This window comes from Hyperolius riggenbachi, chromosome 2 (assembly GCF_040937935.1).
Source record: "Hyperolius riggenbachi isolate aHypRig1 chromosome 2, aHypRig1.pri, whole genome shotgun sequence".
In the NCBI taxonomy this organism is placed as follows: Eukaryota; Metazoa; Chordata; class Amphibia; order Anura; family Hyperoliidae; genus Hyperolius; species Hyperolius riggenbachi.
Window position 1 is genome coordinate 47,849,118 of NC_090647.1, and position 20,686 is coordinate 47,869,803.

Genomic DNA, 20,686 nt, shown 5'->3' on the forward strand with positions numbered 1-20,686 from the left:
GGCCCGGGCATACTGTGCTGTGCATGTACAGTATGTCCATTCAGCACTCTTGTGGCTGCGCTCAATGCCGTAACCACACAGGTGTGCGTTCACTCCCTGCTCCTGCATCCCGGCGTGCACGCTCTAGTGTAGTCAGCTGTCTGTGCTGTGGAGACACGCTGGTGCCCGTGTGGCCATCGGAATGGGGCTTGCTACAGGAGAATGGCAAGCGACAGAGGGAAACGGAAGGTGCGGTAAGTATCTACTAATAACACCCCACTCATACCAAACACCAATTTCACCAGAGTCCTTCAGCTCTAGTATCCTTTAAGGCCTATTCCTATTCTAAATCCCATCCTAATCCTCTGCAAATCTTTCCTCACTTCCTTTCAGCCCCCTGTAGTACAGAATCTGTTCTGTGGCAGGAGAAATACTACAAGCTTTTCGCTATAAAGATACCGCAAGTACAAATTTCAGATTTTCCCATTGGGCAGGACGGTTTCCAGACCAAAGCGCTCCCAAGGCGATGATGTATAAATTGCCCCCCACCCCACTGATTTGGGCACACTATTGCGGTGCAGTACCCAGAGGTGCCTTTGAGTTTTTGGTATGGTAGTCTCCACCCAGTGTAGGTAGCCGCCAGTGGAGCATAAGTATTAACTACGTGCAGCCCCCCCAGCATGAGCCCCCCCCCCCCTGTAGCCACAGAAGCCCACAATAGTAGATAGTCTGATGCAGTCCCCGAGCTACATGCAGCTCCCCCATATAAAATGCCCTTCCCCCGTACAGGTAGCCAGAGGACCCCTCCCCCCCCACCTTGTAGGTGTAGGTAGCCAGGGAGCTCATCCTGTAGGTAGGCAGAGAGCCTCGCCATTTTGGTAGCTAGAGAGTCCCCCTGTTTTTGTAGTCAGCGAGTGCCTGTTTTGGTAGCCAGAGAGACCCCAGTTTTGGTAGCCAGAGAACCCCCCTCCTCCCCCCATTTGTTAGCCAGAAAGCCCCGGAATGGAGGGGGGAGTAGCATGCAGAGGGAGCAGCAGAAGTGTTTAACTCACCCACCGGGATCCATGCACCACACTTACCTCCTGGTCCCTGGCATCTACCTCTCTCACTGGGGGGTGCTGTTACCAGTGAGAGATAAGATGCAAGGGGCCAGGAAGTTAATGCAACTGCGCTTTCAGCATTCATCCCCCACACACACACTGCGCCCTGGGTAATGCCCCTCTATTCCTGCCTCTAGCAACAGGCATTTCATTGAGTAAGAAATGTTTTTTTTTTCAGCCTTCTCTCACTGGAGGAAACCCCAACTTTCTGACTCCAGTTACATAATTTATTATGTATTTACGTATACCTACATGTATATAGTGCAATAATAGTAGAAGTAGCGCTCATTATCAGTCCATAAACATTGACATTCAATTCTATGGGGTCTCCCACCTCCATCAGATACAGGGCCGGATTTCTGGCAAGGCCACATAGGCCATGGCCTAAGGCACCAGAATTTTAGGGGCGGCTCAGTGAGGGGCAGTAAAGCTGTTCTATGCAGCCATCCCTATCCACAAAGACAGCTTTAATCTTTGAACTCTCTGTCCTGTACTTGTGTAGTCCCTGCAACACCTGTAAGCTCAATCCTGCAGGTACACATCAGCCTAAAGGTCCGTACACACGCCGGACTTTAGGCAACGACGGGTCCGTCGTTGCCTCCCGCTGGGTGGGTGTGCCAGCGACAGTCCGGCGTGCGTACGCTCTGTCGTCAGACTGATACGGCTGTTTCTGAGCGATCCGCCCGGCGGATCGCTCAGAAACAGCCGTATCAGTCTGACGACAGAGCGTACACACGCCGGACTGTCGCTGGCACGCCCACCCAGCGGGAGGCAACGACGGACCCGTCGTTGCCTAAAGTCCGGCGTGTGTACGGACCTTAACTCTCATGGTGACACAATGGGTCCATCATTAACGAGATGGCAAACATAACGCTTCTTAAGGAAAACCTATTTTATAATCTATACACGTATTAATAAAATAGTTATTGTCTGTGACACCAATGATGGAAAGTAAGGAGAATTCTCATTGGGGCACACAGAGATAACAACCATACAGATGGTATAAATGGCCTTGGGCGGTAAAAAGTACAAATCCGGCCCTGGTCATAAGGTGACTCACCAGATGTTGCAGCCAATGGGGCCCATATGCACTAGAGACGGCTCGAACCTCTGATTTTAGGTTCGCGACCCTCCAACGCAAACTTCAGCAAAAGTTTGCGAACATGCGAACTTCGCGAACCGCAATAGACTTCAATGGGGATGCGAACTTTCAAAACTACAAACACTAATTCTGGCCACAAAAGTGATGGAAAAGATGTTTCAAGGGTTCTAACACCTGGAGGGGGGCATGGCGAAGTTGGATACATGCCAAAAGTCCTGGGGAAAATTACAGATTTGACGCAGAGCAGCGTTTTAAGGGAATAAGTCACATTGCATTGCTAAATTGGAGGCCTAAAGTGCTTTAAAATATCTTGCGTGTGTATACATCATTAAGGGAGTGTAATTAGTGTACTGCTTCACACTGACAGACCAAACTCACCGTTGTTTGCGTAGTGATGGCCGTGCAGGACTGGTGCACACCATGGCGAGAGTGCAGGCGATGGCGGTTTTCAAGCCCATATAGTCGGACTGAGGTAGCTCAAGGTTGCAGTGACTGCTGGTATAACAATGTGCAGTCACACAGGTGCAGTGAAAGGTATGCAGTGACTGCTGGTATAACAATGTGCAGTCATATAGGTGTATAAAACAGCGTGTGGTCACACAGATGCAGTGAAAGGTATGCAGTGACTGGTATATAAAACAGCGTGTGGTCACACAGATGCAGTGAAAGGTATGCAGTGACTGGTATATGAAACAGCGTGCGGTCACACAGAAGCAGTGAAAGGTATGCAGTGACTGGTATATGAAACAGTGTGCGGTCACACAGATCCAGTGAAAGGTATGCACGGACTGGTATATAAAACAGCGTGTGGTCACACAGATGCAGTGAAAGGTATGCAGTGACTGGTATATAAAACAGCGTGTGGTCACACAGATGCAGTGAAAGGTATGCAGTGACTGGTATATGAAACAGTGTGCGGTCACACAGATCCAGTGAAAGGTATGCAGTGACTGGTATATAAAACAGCGTGTGGTCACACAGATGCAGTGAAAGGTATGCAGTGATTGGTATATGAAACAGCGTGCGGTCACACAGATGCAGTGAAAGGTATGCAGTGACTGGTATATAAAACAGGAGGGAGTGCAGCCTAATTGGCTGCCATGTGTCTGCTGACTGTGATGTAGAGGGTCAAAGTTTAGCCCAATGATGTAGTATAGGGGGCGGGTCGAACTCGCATAAAGCTCACGTTTCGACGCAAACCCGCGTTGTTCGTGCGAACAAGTTCACATTTGAACTGCTCGGGCCATCTCTAGTGTGCGCCTCTGGTGTATATGGCCACCCCACTGCCTTCTGTGGCAAGTCCCCTTCCGCCTGGCACCTTTTCCAGGCATCTCCAATCCAGCTACCGGCATTTAGTGGCACTTTATCTGGCCTGAGGAAGTGGGCGAGTTCCCACGAAATGCGTTGCCTGCGCTTTTTTCACTAATAAATATCCATTTCTATATGGGTGTGTCCTCATTGAGAAGGTGCCAGGCGGAAGGTGACTTGCCACAGAAGACAGTGGGGTGGCCATATACACCAGAGGCGCACAAGGGCCCTATTGGCCGCAACATCTGGTGAGTTGCCATATGAAGGGGGGAGGGGGGAGACCCCATGGAATTGAATGTCAATATTTATGGATTGATGATGAGCTCTACTTCTACTATTATTGCATTGATTGACGATATTACACATATCTGGCTGTAGCGATCCACCTGGAATTAGGGTGTCATTGTCCTAATTTTATTGCTGGACAATATTTGCTACTAGTTGACCTAATCCCGTTTAAAAAGGGGCTGTAGGTCTCTTCACGCCGCCACCGCCGTCAGTCAGTGCCTGCTGCGGGCGCACCCCCCACAGCGCGCGCACCCGTCCACCCGCTCGGCCGGCCCGCCCTGCATCCTATCCCAACGGCTGTCAGTGCTTGGCATGTGCAGTAGCGCAAAAGCACTGACACACGGACAGGACGCAGGGACACTTGTAGATTATTATGTAGGATTTTTAAGAATTTGCATCAATTGGTGCACAATTGAGCGCTGTTTATATAATTGTGTTTTATATGTATATAGTACTGAGCATATTGTGCTCGCTGATCGTCGGCGGTCATAACAGCCGATGAGTTCATTTACCTAAAACTAAGAATACACTAGATCAGGGGTCGGCAACCCGCGGCTCCGGAGCCGCATGCGGCTCTTTTTCTCCTTCGCCGCGGCTCCTAGGCGGCTCCGGTGTCAGTGGCTGACAGGCTGCGGGGCGCGTGTGACGCGTGTGACGCGTGTGACGTTGTTGCTGGCCGGCAGCCTATCAGAGGGGCCGCCGGACCAGTGCCATGCAGGGCTTCGGGCGGCCATTTTCCCGTAGCCCTGCAGGCAGGACGTGACGTAGGTAGAGCATCGTGGGAGTTGCGCGCCACTAGGTCGGGACCGGAGGTCGGGACAGGAGGACATCGTGACAGGAGGTCTTCTGACGAGGTGAGTAAATGGGTTTTTTTTTCAGATCTGCTCGGATTGTGCATATGGGGGTCATATCTGAGAACTATCTGTGCATATGGGGGTCATATCTGCGAACTATCTGTGCATATGGGGGTCATATCTGCTAACTATCTGTGCATATGGGGGTCATATCTGCTAACTATCTGTGCATATGGGGGTCATATCTGCTAACTATCTGTGCATATGGGGGTCATATCTGCTAACTATCTGTGCATATGGGGGTCATATCTGCTAACTATCTGTGCATATGGGGGTCATATCTGCTAACTATCTGTGCATATGGGGGTCATATCTGCTAACTATCTGTGCATATGGGGGTCATATCTGCGAACTATCTGTGCATATGGGGGTCATATCTGCTAACTATCTGTGCATATGGGGGTCATATCTGCTAACTATCTGTGCATATGGGGGTCATATCTGCTAACTATCTGTGCATATGGGCGTCATATCTGCTAACTATCTGTGCATATGGGGGTCATATCTGCTAACGATCAGTGCATATGGGGGTCATATCTGCTGAAGGACTGTGCATATGGGGGTCATATCTGCTAACGATCAGTGCATATGGGGGTCATATCTGCTAACTATCTGTGCATATGGGGGTCATATCTGCTGAAGGATTGTGCATATGGGGGTCATATCTGCTGAAGGACTGTGCATATGGGGGTCATATCTGCTAACGATCAGTGCATATGGGGGTCATATCTGCTAACTATCTGTGCATATGGGGGTCATATCTGCTGAAGGATTGTGCATATGGGGGTCATATCTGCTGAAGGACTGTGCATATGGGGGTCATATCTGCTAACGATCAGTGCATATGGGGGTCATATCTGCTAACTATCTGTGCATATGGGGGTCATATCTGCTAACTATCTGTGCATATGGGGGTCATATCTGCTAACGATCAGTGCATATGGGGGTCATATCTGCTAACGATCAGTGCATATGGGGGTCATATCTGCTAACGATCAGTGCATATGGGGGTCATATCTGCTAACTATCTGTGCATATGGGGGTCATATCTGCTGAAGGATTGTGCATATAGGGGTCATATCTGCTGATATATGCAGTGTTAGATTTGTTTTATAATGGTTTTGCGGTTTTGCGGCTCCCAGTTTTTTTTCTCTTTTCGAAAACGGGTCCAAGTGGCTCTTTATGTCTTAAAGGTTGCAGACCCCTGCACTAGATGATATGTGGACATCAGATATGATATATCAGAAATGTTGAATCTAAGAAAATAAACTTCTGATGACTGCATTATGCAGCACACATCCGGAGAAGACTTTGCCGTGACAAGTAGGTGGTCAGGTGGATGATCAGTACCTGTAATAATATGCATGCCCAGGCAGAGAGGATGATGGGAAATCACATGATCTCAGCAATTTCACAGCAGGATGTCATCAACGTCATTTTCTGCTTTCTGCTTCACAGTCAGCCTCAGAACTAATAAAGATTAATTTCGAGGGTGCGGGAGGTGTGTGTTTGTGAAGAGTGGTGCCAGTCGCCTAGTTTTTCAGTGAGATTAGTCAAATTCATTTAGTATTAACCTCAGTGACGCTCGCATAGCTGCTAAGAGCCAGGAGTACTCTGTTCCCTCAGCATCCAATCAAAAGCCTTCAACTTCAAGCACACTGGAGAAAAACTACAAAACGTGTGTGAACCCGCAGTACCCAGAGGCATGGCCAGAGAACAACAGGCCCCAGTGCAAAGTTTATATTGAGGTCCCCAGCACTGTATACAAGTAAAAGTGGCCATACTGCATCTGCGTTCGTACAGCCGCAGCTGCGCAGTAGGTCGCGCTCACGCAGGAGTGGCTCCATGCTACTGCACATGTGCAACATGTGTAACCCTCTAAAAGAGGGTAATGTACTGTATAGATGCATTTACATGTGTAAGGTAAACTTGGGGCTTGATTCACAAAGTGGTGCTAACAGTTAGCACGCTTGTGAAAAGCCCTTTATCACGCCTAAAACCTCTTTGCGCGCGCTAATTAGCGCTCACGCGCAAAGTCCAGCGCACAACACTTTGCGCGCGCAAAGGCCGGTGTAGGGCACCCATGCGACGTGTAGGGCGCATGCAATGCGACCTTATAAGCGCATAGGGTGCGCCGGTTTTGTCGCACCCGATGCAACGTTTTGCGCATGCAAAGTTTTGCACGTGGGACTTTGCGTGCGATCTAATTCAGCTTGGTGCGTGCTAACTACTTAGCACCCTAGTTAACACGCCCCAAAGACTTTAGGCGTGCTAACTAAGTTAGCACCAGTTAGTGAATCAGGCCCTTAAAGAAAACCAGAGATGAAGCACCCTCTTGTATTTTACCTTATAAATCAGGGGAAACATGACAGTAAACACCTAATCTGCTCTTTGTTTCATTGTTCTCTGTTTAATCTGACTGTTATCACCTCTGATAAGAATCCCCGACTGAGCACTCAGTCTAGCTTTGCTATGGAAAGATTATAGCTGAGTCTGTCTTCTCTGGTGTCTTTTCAAGCCCAAGCCTGCCCCCTTGTGGCTCTGCTATAATGACTCAGCTATAATTATTCCCTGCAAAGCCAGACTGAATGCTCAGTATAATTATTCCCTGCAAAGCCAGACTGAATGCTCAGTCCGGGATTCTTTTCACAGCTGATAACAGACATTTTTAGCAGTGAGGATGAAACAGAGAGCACGGTAAGTGTTTTCTCTAATGTTCTTACTGATATATATGGTAAAATACACAAGGGTGCTTCGTCTCTGGTTCCCTTTAAGGCTAAAATTCGCCTTAGAAATTAGCATGGTAGAACTAAAACGGCGCATGGAGAGGGAAGCCTAAGCGCTCAGATGGTTGCATAGACTGGTTGCTAAGGCGACCACATCAACAGAGAGGGGAATGTTCTGGAAGCTCTGCGTGAGCTAGCAGGGACCATAGCGCAGGTGCAGAGGGGCAGAGCGCGCGAGACACAGCCAGAGGGAACTGGTTTAACCAGTTTCATATTGTTGGTACGTGTATCTACGCCCCTGGAAACGGCACTTAAAAACCAGGGGTCGTAGATCCACGTACCTGATTGTTTACCCCGCCGTTCCCAATTGCCGCGTCTCAGACCGTTCCACTTGCCGCATCTCAGACCGTTCCACTGCAATCTTGCCATTCCGTGATTAGGGAATGAGAACTGCTTGTTCTCAAACCCAATCACAGTTCCTGTAAAGAACGTGAGCCTGCGGCAGCAACACATGGGCTCTCATACACAAATGCCTAACATAAACTTCTGTGTACTATTAATAGATCACGCAAGATAAGCGTAGTGCCATCTTGTGGCCAAAAAGTAAAATGCATCCTAACACACCATTACATACATAAAATACTGTACATTTACATACATACATTTTTTTAATTAAATGTTAACCCCTTACACCCCTACTCTATATTTACCAAAATAAAACACTTGTATAAAAAAAAAAATTACACCATTTAAATAAAAAATTGAAATAAAAAATACATAGTTACCTTATGGACTTTTTAATATGTATGAGGGTATATTACTGTTAATGTTGCAAATAAAGACTCGTAATTATTGTTATTGTATTAAGAAACACCAGATAAAATATTATCGCATACCTTGTACTAGGGATACAATTTAAATATTGTAATAACGGGTCAAATAGGCAAATAAAATCTATCAAAGCACATTTTATTTTAAAACTATAGTGGCTAAAATCTGAGAAATATTTTTTTTCCTTATTATTCCCTTTAAAATGCATATAAAATAATTCTTAGCAAAAAGGACAAACCAAAGAAGGCCTAATTTGTGGCGAATAAAACAAGATATAGATCATTTCCATGTGATAAGTAACAATAAAGTTATTGGAGAATAAATGGGAGTAGCTTAATGTGAACATCGCTCTGGTTTTTAAGAGGAGGCGGCGGTGAGGGAGGAAGGAGGCCAGTGAGAGCGGCCGCAGCAGTCACCCCGTGAGGTAATGTGGGGACCCGGCAGCAACATAAAGACCACCAGCAGAGCGGAGGGCAGCGCTGACAGAGCCAGAAAGTGAGCGGTAACCAGGTTGAAGTGACAGCAGGCAAGTTCCGAGCTAGCCCGGAAAGAGCGAGACCCTGTCAGGCCAGATGAGTATAGGCCTTGACTTACTGAAGAGGCAGGCCCATTTCTAGGGGCCGTGCAGCCGTGCGGGCGCCCTGAGCACTATTGGGAGGAGGGCGCTGTAATGGAGGGGAGCGCTCACTGTAAATAGTAAGTCACCTCCCAGGTTCCAATCGCCACTCACTCGCCGCTGGACTCCTCTCTACATAGCCGGGTATACACACGCTGCTTCCTGTTAAACAGGAAGTAGCGTGTGCATCAGCGTCTATGCAGAGAGGAGACTGGCGGCGGGTGATCGGCGATTGAAACCTAGAAGGTGACTTACTATTTACAATGAGTGCTTCCCTGCGCTAACTCTGCAGTCTGGAGGGGGGAGCATGGAGGGTGGCCCGGGGAGAGGAAGGGAGGGAGAGGTCGGGCTGCCCTCCCCACGGCTGCGGTTCCCCCTCCATTATGGGGGGCACCTACCTACCTCACCTATACTGGGGGGCACCTGCCTAATCTAACCTATACTGGGGGCAGCTACCTAGCCTATACTGGGGGGCAGCTATCTAATCTAACCTATACTGGGGGGGCAGCTACCTAATCTAACCTATACTGGGGGGCACCTACCTAATCTAACCTATGCTGGGGGAAACTATTCTGGCTACCTATATTAGAGGCACCCACCTAGCTAACCTGTACTGTGGGCACCTACCTATCTAACTTATACCGGGGGTGCCCTATTTAACCTATACTGGGGCAACTATACTGGATACCTATACTAGAGGCACCTACCTGGCTAACCTATGCTGGGGGCAACTATACTGGCTCATCTATGCCTGGCTACCTATACTGGGGGGACCTATGCCTGGCTACCTATACTGGGGGGGACCTATAGCGGGCTACCTATACTGGGTTACCTATTCCTGGCTACCTATACTGGGGGGACCTACACTGGGTGCAACTAGACCTGGCTAACCTATACTGCGGGCACCTATACATGGCTCCGCGTGGGGGGCCGGGGGGGGATACATTTTTACACCCTCACCCTGATATTCTGATGAAAGTGGTGTGACTAAAAACTGCCTGTCTGATAAAGCCTTAAAGAGACAGTAACATTGTGATGAAAATCAGTTTATTAATGCAAGATAGTGCTGCACTGCCAAGAGACAAAGACTGTAACTAAGTATATTAAGTGTGAGTGCCTTTTTGTCATCAGAAAAGTGATCAGCCTCTAATAGCCCCCTCAGAACTAATACAGCTCAGCCGCTAACAGTAATCCTGACTAAGGGGCCTTTTCCACTAGCGGCGATTGCGATGCTGAATCGTAAAATCGCAAACCGCTAGTGATTTTAAAATCGCTACAGTTTGTAATTTAACATAGGAATCACGGTAGGTAATTTCCACTACCGCAATTCATTTTTTGACTGAAACGCGATCGTGCCGCGAAGCGATTTTTGCTGCGATGTTGCTATGCAGTCCAGTGCATAGCAAAATCGCGATTGCAAACGCCGGGGAAATTTGTTACTTTGCTGAATCGCAATCGCTAGCGTTCAGCGCGAACGCTAGCGGTTGCTAGTGGAAAAGGGCCCTCAGAGACATTTTTCCTGTCAGCCTGCTCAGTTCATAAGTCTTCAGTTGATCAGTTCATCCGTTAAGTTGTTCTACAGTTACTTACTACAAGCCTGATGTAAGGAGTAAAACAAAGTGTTATTCATGTGTTACCTAAGTGCACGGCCTTAGAGAGAGAAAGAGAGCAAAAGCCTTGGAGATAAAGAGAACCTGTCAGTGAGAAATACCTAAATCTGTTAACCTGTCAGCATTAAAGAAGAAGATTGGAGGAGGAGTTTCACTGCATCTTGTGTTACTAAGTGAACTACAGTGGAAAGTGGAGTGACATCTGACAGAGATAAAGAGTCAACAGAGTGGAGATAGAAGTTTTGCCATATAACCAAATAAGAGCTTATTCAGCATAGAGTTCAAACAACATAAGAGAACAGTCATATTAAAGGAGTGTTATATTGATGGTATAGCTGGGTGCATTGGTCAATTTTGTGATTTTATTTTATTTATTTTTATTTTCTCTAACCCTTTTTTGATTATTTGATTCTTTCTTTATTTTGTTTATTATTTTGGGAAGTCCTATCCAAACTAGTGGTGCCTAAGAGATACAGTGATTTGAATAGTACAGTATAAAAAGCAAAAGTCTGAGAGATTTTGAGTAAAGTGAACATTCTTTTGGATGCTATATTGCCAACCAACGAACTGTGGAAAGTGCTTCAGTACCAAAGTAAAGAGAGTCACAAGTCCCCTGAGTCACAAGTTTTGCTGAGCAATATAGCTTGGACTTTGCTACAAGGGACTGAGACTGTATAGGAACTGAATTGCTCAGTAGACCTGTCCCTGCCCAAGCCCCTGTACCTCAGTGATTGGTACTGTGATAAAAAGGTGTTGTACTGTAAAGTGGTTGATGTTTGTACAAGAAGAAGACCTGTTGTAGCTCAATTTTATTTAAAAAGTTGCTGTGTAACTTAAACTTTTTATTCCGCAGCTTTTACCGGTGCACCGGCTGTGAAAAGGAGAAGATTGTATTTTGACCTATGATGTGCAAGGAAAGTTTATGTTGTTGTTGAAGTGTTACAGGTTGAGAAAAGTTACCAGTTGACCACTGTTAGGTTGCAAATAAATCCTTGATATTTGCATCTGAGTCAGTGTCTGGTGGATTCCTCTCAGCCAGGGTCGAGTGCTAAGGATAAATCGGGTTACACATGGCCACACTCATGCCGTAAGGGGAGCGCGGCCGGGATCTACTGGTGGGTCTCGGTGAGCTGTGGCAGCGGCAAGGAGGACACGGAACACCTACAGGATCCTGAGGCTTGTCTTTGGCTCTGGATCACTTTAAAGAGAAACTAATCAAGGATTAAACTTCATCCCAATCAGTAGCCGATACCCCCTTTCCCACCAGAAATCTTTACCTTTTCTCTGATAGATCATCAGGGGAGTCTGTGTGGCTGATATTGTGGTGAAACCCCTCCCACAGTGTGATGTCATGACCATGGTCCTGACAGTTTGCTGTCTGTGAACCTCATTGCATTGTGGGAAATAACAGCTTTTTCAAACTGCCAAGCAAGCAAGCAGCCTCTGTGCATAGAACTCTCAGAAATGAACATTCCGTACAGATCACCTGGAAGAACTAAAGATGTCACCACCAGTGATACATTTCAGAATGTAAATCAGGGAGAGGGAAAATGTTACAAAAGGCAAACACTGACTATAAATGAATATTGTAAACAAAAAGCAATTGTATTAATTATGTTATTTTTACTATAGTTCCTCTATAAGTTAAGCGCTACTACTGATTGCTAGACTGGACGTTTGAGACCTGTCGCTGATTGCTAGGCTAAAGGCCATTTACACACATACAAACCTATAGTAAACATTCAATATATTCACTCAGTTTACTCTTCTACTATATAGATTTGGTAAGATTGGATGAAAACGATTGGATCGTTAGTAGCCCAACGTCGGGCAGTGACCCTGAAATGGGCAGCAGCTGAACAATGGGCATCAGTGAGTGTTAAAGAGAAACCGTAACCAAGAATTGAACTTCACCCCAATCAGTAGCTGATACCCCCTTTCCCATGAGAAATCTATTCCTTTTCACAAACGTATCATCAGGGGGCGCTGTATGGCTGATATTGTGGTGAAACCCCTCCCACAGTGTGATGTCAGGACCATGGTTCTAACATCACACTGGGAGCCTTGTTGCATTGTGGGAAATAACAGCTGTTTCCACCTGCCAAAAAAGCAAGCAGCGTCTCCTTCCACTGACATCACCTGCCACTGCCAGCAGTAAAAATGTCACCATGTGATAAATGTCAGAATGTAAATCAGGGAGAGGAAAGATGTTACAATGGGCAAACACTGACTAAATCATTTATACATAATTATTGTAAAAATGAATGAGTTCCTCTTTAAGCCTGGTACACACTTATTTTGATTGACCATGGGCTATGATTAAGGAGCCTTTCAGAGCTCCGATACACGTCAGCCTTTTATGTACCCTCTGATGTGCTAATAAAATTGAAGAAGGTTTTATAATAATCCATGGTGTAGCGGGACGTCTTTGTTTGGCTGTATGATTGACCAATCACTGACTAATTTTACCTTCTCCATGTAGTATGAGGGTTTAAATTCACAATCTGCTCATAGTATTCAATTTCTGTTAACCTTCATACTAAACGAAAATGGTAAAATTGGCCAATCTTTGGCCAATTATTATTACTAATGTGCAGTTTTTGTTTTGAATGCACCACAGCATCGGCCAGAAATATGCTTACTGTTGTGAAGTTGAAACAACAGTTTGGTATGTGTTTTTGCCCAGGGGGGCTTTGAAAAAAATTCCAGAGCCAATAATGAGCTCCCTGACCTAGAAAAGTTTGACATCACTGACCTAAAATACACACACACCTTCATACACTGCAAGCAACAAAAATTTGAACAAGACAAAACAATGCTTACATTTTATACTGTCCACAGCTTCGACAGCCTCCTGTTCAAATTGTAGTCTCTCTCCTGGTGATTTCCACCGTTTAAAAGGTGAAGGTCTTAGCTTTTATTTGCACTGGGTTCTGAGTGGTTCTTATGCACCGGACCCAAGTTACGCAGTGTTGAAAGAGGGGTATCCACTGCACCTGGCAGCTCTGTCCACTCCTGTGCCCGGACCTCTTACAAGTGCCAGCTGCTGCCCTCTGGTTAAAGTGGACCTGAACTCTTCCACAGGACAGAAGGAAAACAGAGAAAAATGCACCATGTATGTATTTAGAGAGTTTAGCCTGTCTAATTCCACCTCATCTGTAATCACAATTGTAATTTGATTTCTCAGCTGTGTCAGCTGACTGCCACAGCAGAGTAGCTAACTTGTAAACACAGGATGTTAACAAAGGAGGATATATGTCCCTGGGCGCAGCACTGGGAGGCCGCTCAGCATGGCCGTTGCACCCTCCGCATGCTTGAAAGGTGGCTCGCTGGCTGCCCGAAGTGCCCCTCTTCTTTCCTTTCCTCTGCAGCGGAGCATTAGCAGCAGAAAAAGGTTATTTAAAGGGAAGGTTCAGGGACTATGAAAAAAAAATAAAAATCCATATCCACTTACCTGGGGCTTCCTCCAGCCCGTGGCAGGCAGGAGGTGCCTTCGGCGCCGCTCCGCAGGCTCCCGGTGGTCTCCGGTGGCCGACCCGACCTGGCCAGGCCGGCGGCCAGGTCGGGCTTCTTCTGTGCTGCATTCTGCGTTTCACGCCGGCGCGCTGACGTCATCGGACATCCTCCGGGCTGTACTGCGCAGGCTCAGAACTACTGAGCCTGCGCAGTACAACCCTAAAACCCTAGTTACGCCAGAGTAGATGCAGAAGCTGAGTAGATGCAGGCCTGAACCAAGTTAGGCCGGAGCCAGGGGTTTGCTTGCGCATGCAATGACGCAGCAGAGGCAGCAGGTCTATCGCCAGGTTCCCGAAGCAAAGAAGTTGGTGCCCCTCGGGTCCCATTGGACCTTACAGGTCGTCTGCATGCCTCCCAACTTTTTGAGATAAGGAAGAGGGACACTTAAGCCACACCCCTGTCACATCCAAATGAAAATAAGAAATATATTAATTTAAAATATGGGAATAAGATTGAGTAAATTAAACACATTTTTCAGTAGAAAAATACATATATTTACATAGATCTGTACATCAGTCCTGAAACAGGGACAAATTAGTAGGAAAGAGAGACAGAGGGATTTGGTTCCCAAAGAGGGACAGTTGGGAGCTATGCGTCTCTCTGTGCTCTGCTGCTGTGTCTGGGCATTGGGGGACTCCTCCTCGGAACAGATTGGACACCTCGATGGCACAGCGGAGGGCATCAGCTGGCACTTCTGGGACATTCTGGCACAGGAGTGGACAGAGCAGCCAGGTGCAGTGGACACCCATCCTTCAACACTGCATAACTCCAGAATGGTGTGACAGAACGACTTAGAACCCAGCGCAAATAAAAGCCAAGACCATCACCTTTCAAACTAATGTCAGATCTCATCTGGACAGCAATGAGAATGTGAACAGGAGGCTGCTGAAGCTGTGGACAGTGGCCAGTTCACACTTGCTCTAAAAACGTATCCATGCAATACGCCTTTAAAGCTCCGCTTAACCGTAGGCAGCGGATCCTATTCTATCCGACACTGATCGATTCAGTTCATCGGTCCCGACGGAAAATTTTCCTCAATCGCCAATGGGTCGGGAGTGCATCGCTAGCAGTGCTCGATTCGGCAACCACCGACCTGGCATAGCGGCATCAATATCACCTGTCCGGCCGGCGGCGAGTCCCCGGAATCCATTCAGTCACGCTTCTTCCGGCTGGCCTTCTTCTCCATGTTCTCTTCCCTTCCTGTCGCTTCCTGTGACAAGCCGAAGTTCAAACAGTACAGCGCCCTCTACTGTTTAAACTTCCACTTGCTCCAGGATGAGACGAGATGCGAAGTTCGGATCTTTTCAATGATCCGAATGATTCGAATCGGATCGTTGAAAAAATCCAGATCTTTGATCCGAATCTCGGATCATTTTACTACGGAAGCATTCGGGGGTGAAATGACTAGCAGGACAGGAGAAGGGGAGGGGGGTGGACACACAGAGAAGGGGAGAAGATGGACAGAGGGCAGGGAGTGGACAGAGCAGGGAGCAGAAATGTTTGTTTGCACACAATACCCACATGCTGCGATCATATGCTTTACATGTATTTCACCTATATGTTCATCTGTATACTCTGAATGCAAACGTCGCACAGTGAAAGAAAGCATTCCCCAAAGCATTCCCAGAAGATAAGTGCAGCTGTTTAGAGCGAGTGCAGGAGGATCATATTGCGCTGCAATTACAGTGCCTGCAAAGTTACTGAGCTGTGCTGAGCTGAGCCAAAAGCTTCCAATGTGTTCACTGTGCACAACTACGGAACAGACAGCCTATAATGAGCAGCACATTACAGCTAGTATGTGTGCTCTACACATATCTGGCAGTGGCACCCATGTCCCCTCTACCTGTCCCTGCAAGGCTGGCTCCCCGAGTCCCCTCCAACAGAGCGATCCATCTCTGCTCTGCTTCCAGGACCCCGCTGAGAGGGGGCGTGTCGCTCCTGGCCCCGCCCCTTTTGCAATCCGAATCACCCATTTTGATGATTCGGATGATTCGACTCACAAAATAGATTCGGATCAAAGATCCGAATCGTTCATGATCCGGACAACACTAGTGAAAAGGACATGGAGGACTACGAAAGAAGTGTGACTGAACTGGTTCCCGGGGACCCGCGGCGGCGGACAGGTAATTTACGAAATTTACCTTCCTTGCCAATAAATTGAATGGAACCTATGGTGCCACCCAAATTTTATCTCGCTAGTGAGTACCCAAATTTCCTGCCAGTGGCGTAGCTAAGTAGCTATAGGCCCCGGTGCGAGTTTTACATGCCCCCCCCCAGGTACTCTACACATAACAATTGGCACGGCGCACCAAAACCTGCCAAGGACAACCACAGTGTCAGAGGTGCAAGAAGGGAATGGGGAACAGCTTGTTAATGATTATTACCATTATCATTCAAAGCATTTAAAGAGAACCCGAGGTGTGTTTAAAGAATGTTATCTGCATACAGAGGCTGGATCTGCCTATACAGCCCAGCCTCTGTTGCTATCCCAAACCCCACTAAGGTCCCCCTGCACTCTGCAATCCCTCATAAATCACAGCCGTGCTGTGCGGCTGTGTTTACATCTGTAGTGTCAGTCTCAGCTGCTCCCCCGCCTCCTGCAGAGCTCTGGTCCCTGCCCCTGTCCCTTCCCTCCAATCAGCAGGGAGGGAAGGGATGCAGGCGGGGACTGGAGTTCTGCAGGAGGCGGGGAGAGCAGCAGACTGACACTATAGAGATAAACACAGCCAGCTCTGACAAGCTGTTTGTCAGCAGTGTGGCTGTGATTTATGAGGGATTGCAGAGTGCAGGGGGACCTTAGGGGGGTTTGGGATAGCAACAGAGGCTGGGCTGTATAGGCAGATTCAGCCTCTGTATGCAGATAACATTCTTCAAACCCACCTCAGGTTCTCTTTAAGTGATCATTACAAGCACAGGAACTATAAACAGCTAATACTGCAGTTGAGAGTCTAGGGGGCCTCTCTGTCCCAAGGTGCGGTCGAGACCTCTGCAACCTCTATTGCTACGCCACTTTTTTTCTGCTTTCGAAGAGGACATGGAGGGAAAGACAACTACATGGTGGGGAGTGACACAGGGAGTGAGAGACACATGAACCCCGAGGATAATCTGGCCCTGCTGTGCAGCTCTCCTTCCCCCTATATCAGTCAAAATAGCATCTCATCAATCCATTTTTACTGAGAAAATGTCAGTGAAGCTCTACCATACTGAAGTCATTGATCTAAGAGGTGCTCCAACACCTTAATCTATGGCTAGCTGGTTTGCAGCCACTGCCATGTATCCCCTTTTCCTACTTCTTTCTGCTTCAAACACAATAGGGGACTGAGTGAGTTGTGTGCCCCCTCCTACACTGCGCCCTGAGGCTGGAGCCTCTCTTGCCTCTGCCTCGGCCCGATGGCTACCTACACTGGGCAGGGGAAGTACGGGAGGAGAGATAGCTGGGCCAGTCAGCATATTGGTGGAACGGGTTGGTAGATGGCAAAGTGTAGATGCCAGAACATCTGTGCGTATAGGCAAGGCCAGGCCGAGAGGCTCCAGCTCAGGGCACAGTGTAGGAGGGGGCGCATAACTCACTCAGCTATCATTCCCCTATTTTGCTTAAATCAGAGAGAAATAAGAAGAAGGGAATACATGGCAGTGACTGCAAGCCAGATAACTAGAGATTAAGGTGTTGGGGGCCTGGGGCACCTCTTACTCTAATAGCAATCGGTGTGCTGGGGTGAGTGGGAGGAATGGAGGGGCGCACTTTGGTTTCACAGCCTTGGATGCTAGAGGACCTTTTCCAGGTTCTGCCTATAGGCACTGTGATGTAAATCAGGGCCTGTCCTGGATCACTGACAGATCCCACCTGACTGCAATGGCTGCCTTTAGCCATCACAGACATATAACAAACAGGATCAGCCAGCCCCGCCATCCTCCCCAATAACATGCTCTTCTCTCACATTCCTTTGCTGCATAACTGTGCGGGGCAATTAGTGCGGCAGGTATTTCGCCTTGGCCGCCTAGGGGCAGCAAACAGGAGGGACAGGAGCCAGCCGGGTGAAGCGAGGAAAGTAAAGTACAGCAAATTGCAATACTACTGCTCTCACTGCCCCGGCCGCTCCTATTGGTGGAAAGTTTTCCAGTCCCCGCCCCCCTCGCCTGCAGATCAGCGCTGCGGAGATCAGTGCTGGGAGAGCCGCTTCACTGCCAGGACTCTGGAGGCGTCCAGCGCAAGGCGCACAAAATTAGGCAAATTATCCCAATTTCCGACATCTGAACGCTGTTATCGCAGGAGGAGAGTAGTGCTGGATCCGAGAGCAGCCTGGAGACGAGATCTGCAGTAAGTAAATGCCTGTATAGACAGATACCTTCTCTGTGAAGTTGACTTTATCTGTAGGAGAAAGTCTCAATGCAGATATGATTGCTGATCTGCTGCTGAGATAAACGTTACTTTTGCAGTTTTATTTTTAAATGGGGTAATTAGTCTCTTGTGCTACTGGGCTCCCTCTGTGGGGGTGATTGGTGCAAAGAAAGCTGCTATAGCGAGGGTGGGTAGCAAAAATCTAATGCTAGGTACACACCATACCATTTTTTTTCCTGTTAGAATTACCTGCCAATATGTTGGGGGGGGGGGGGGAAATCTATCTGGCAGGTAAATCTAACTGAAAATTGTATGGTGTGTACCTAGTATAAAGGCTGGTATGCATAATGCTATTATCCATTATGCTGGGAATATGCCATTTACGCTTTTCCGCTCATAGATGGGGGTCAATAGATAATTTCCAACATGTCTGATATGCCTTCCGATTGTTTTTTGAGTTGATTTCTCATAGCTGTGAATGGGAAAGATATAAGAAAAATGAGCGGAAGATAAGAGAATCTAGTGCAGAATTGAGCAGTAAAAATGATCGGATGGAAAATCAAGCATAATAGTGTGTACCCAGCATTAGATGGATTGAATTGATCATTTTCAGCATGTCTGAGCTGCTCCCAATCAAGAATGGGATTGATTTTTGTGCAGTAATATTAATATAATAATCCGAACATTTGTATAGTGCTTTTCTCCTGTTGGACTCAAAGCGCTCAAGAGCTGCAGCCACTGGGACGTGCTCAAGAGGCCACCCTGCAGTGTTAGGGAGTCTTGTTTCCTTGAACTCCTTACTGAATAGGTACTTGACTTAGCCAGGATTCAAATCCTGGTCTCCCATGTCAAAGGCAGAGCCCTTAGTACTGATCTGACAATCGATCCCATTCTCGATCAGGGGCAGGTCAGACCTGCTGTAAATTGTCAGTTCGACCCCACCATCTGACGGAAAATACAATCGTGTTTCAGGTGTAAAGGTGCCTATCAATCCATACAATCTTGATTGTACAAATCTATGTAGTAGGACAGTAAACTGGATAATTTTAAGAAGTCCCTCGTATTACATAGAGGTGGTAAGATTGTATTATTGATGGGCAACGTAAAGGGAACTGGTGGAGAGAGGGATATGGAGGCTGACATGTTAATTTCCTTTTTTAAAAATGCACGTTACCTGGCTGTCCTGATGATCCTTTGCACTGAATACTTTAAGCCATAAACCCTGAACAAGCATGCAGATCAGATGCCTGACAAATCATCTGACAAGATTAGCTGCATGCTTGTTTCAGGTGTGTTATTTAGAACCTACTGACCAGAAAGATCACCAGGACCAGAGCAGTGCTTTTCAGTTCAGGAAGATTTGGGCGCAGCTGGCGCCACCATAGGCCGTAATAGGAATTACAGCTATAACAGCGCTCAGTGAGTAACATCGGCGCCGTTACAAAACGGAGATGAAGTTGCTTTTAAAACACAATAATTTGGCCTCCAGCAATAGCTGGAAGCTGAATTATATCATTCCCCCACTATCCCGTGACTTGTGCAGCAGCAGGATCAGCCATATACTGGCTGTATCCTGCGCCCAAGTTTACCGGCGCTGATTTCAAATGTATGCACCAGGACTGCCAGGCAATTGGTATTGTTTAAAAGGAAGTAAATATAGCAGCTTCAATAGGTCTTACACCTCGGGTTCCTCTTTAAGCTGTTACACACCATGCAATTTCCATTTCCGATTCTGATTAAGAAAACTACTACTTTGTGGGGAAAAAATAATATACAGCCTACTGACTGCCCACAACCGATCAAAAGCACATCAGACATGCTGAAAAATCGATCATAATAAACTGGCTATTGTATTGAGTGAATGTCCTTTCAATTCATTTTCAATCTATATCCATTTCGGTAATGTGATTGGAATTGAGAAAACGCATGCAAGTGTATGCTAACTTCTATATCTGATGTCAGATGTGACTATCGATCTGATCACTCGCTTGAATTGGATCTGACCTGAAAATTGCATTGTGTTTCCAGCTTTACAGCTGAGCCCTGGTTGGTTGATCTCCTCCAGGTACTTTGTGAAATATCAGCTGTTCTATAATCAGAATACTCCTACGTATAGCAAATTGTATCACACAGGCCCAATCGCACTATAAATCGCTAAACGCTTAGGAAAACGCTGAGCTTTTCATGGGCGTTTTCCTCCGTAGGTTTTCAGGGGTTTTTTTTCACTGTATGAGATAGCGTTTTCAGCGATTTACGTTTACCTCTCCCATACAGGAAATGGCCGCTAGCTAGGAAACAGATGTGTTTTATGGGTAATCTGCTCTGTCTTGTGGGTAATCTGCAATATTTACTGAGGAAAAGCGCTGGAAAAACGCTGAGGATTGTGAACAGCCCAGCGTTTTTTGGGGCGATTTTGA

General features: G+C 47.1%; 1 protein-coding gene across 1 annotated transcript in view; it reads left to right on the forward strand.

Annotated features, from left to right (window-relative positions):
• Window positions 1-18,084: 18,084 nt before the first annotated feature.
• Window positions 18,085-20,686, forward strand: part of SYTL2 (synaptotagmin like 2) — a 206,458-nt gene continuing 203,856 nt past the window's right edge. Inside the window, exon 1 of the mRNA XM_068266750.1 lies at window positions 18,085-18,248. The gene's annotated coding sequence lies outside the window, so the exon portion shown is untranslated. The remainder of the gene's footprint in view (window positions 18,249-20,686) is intronic.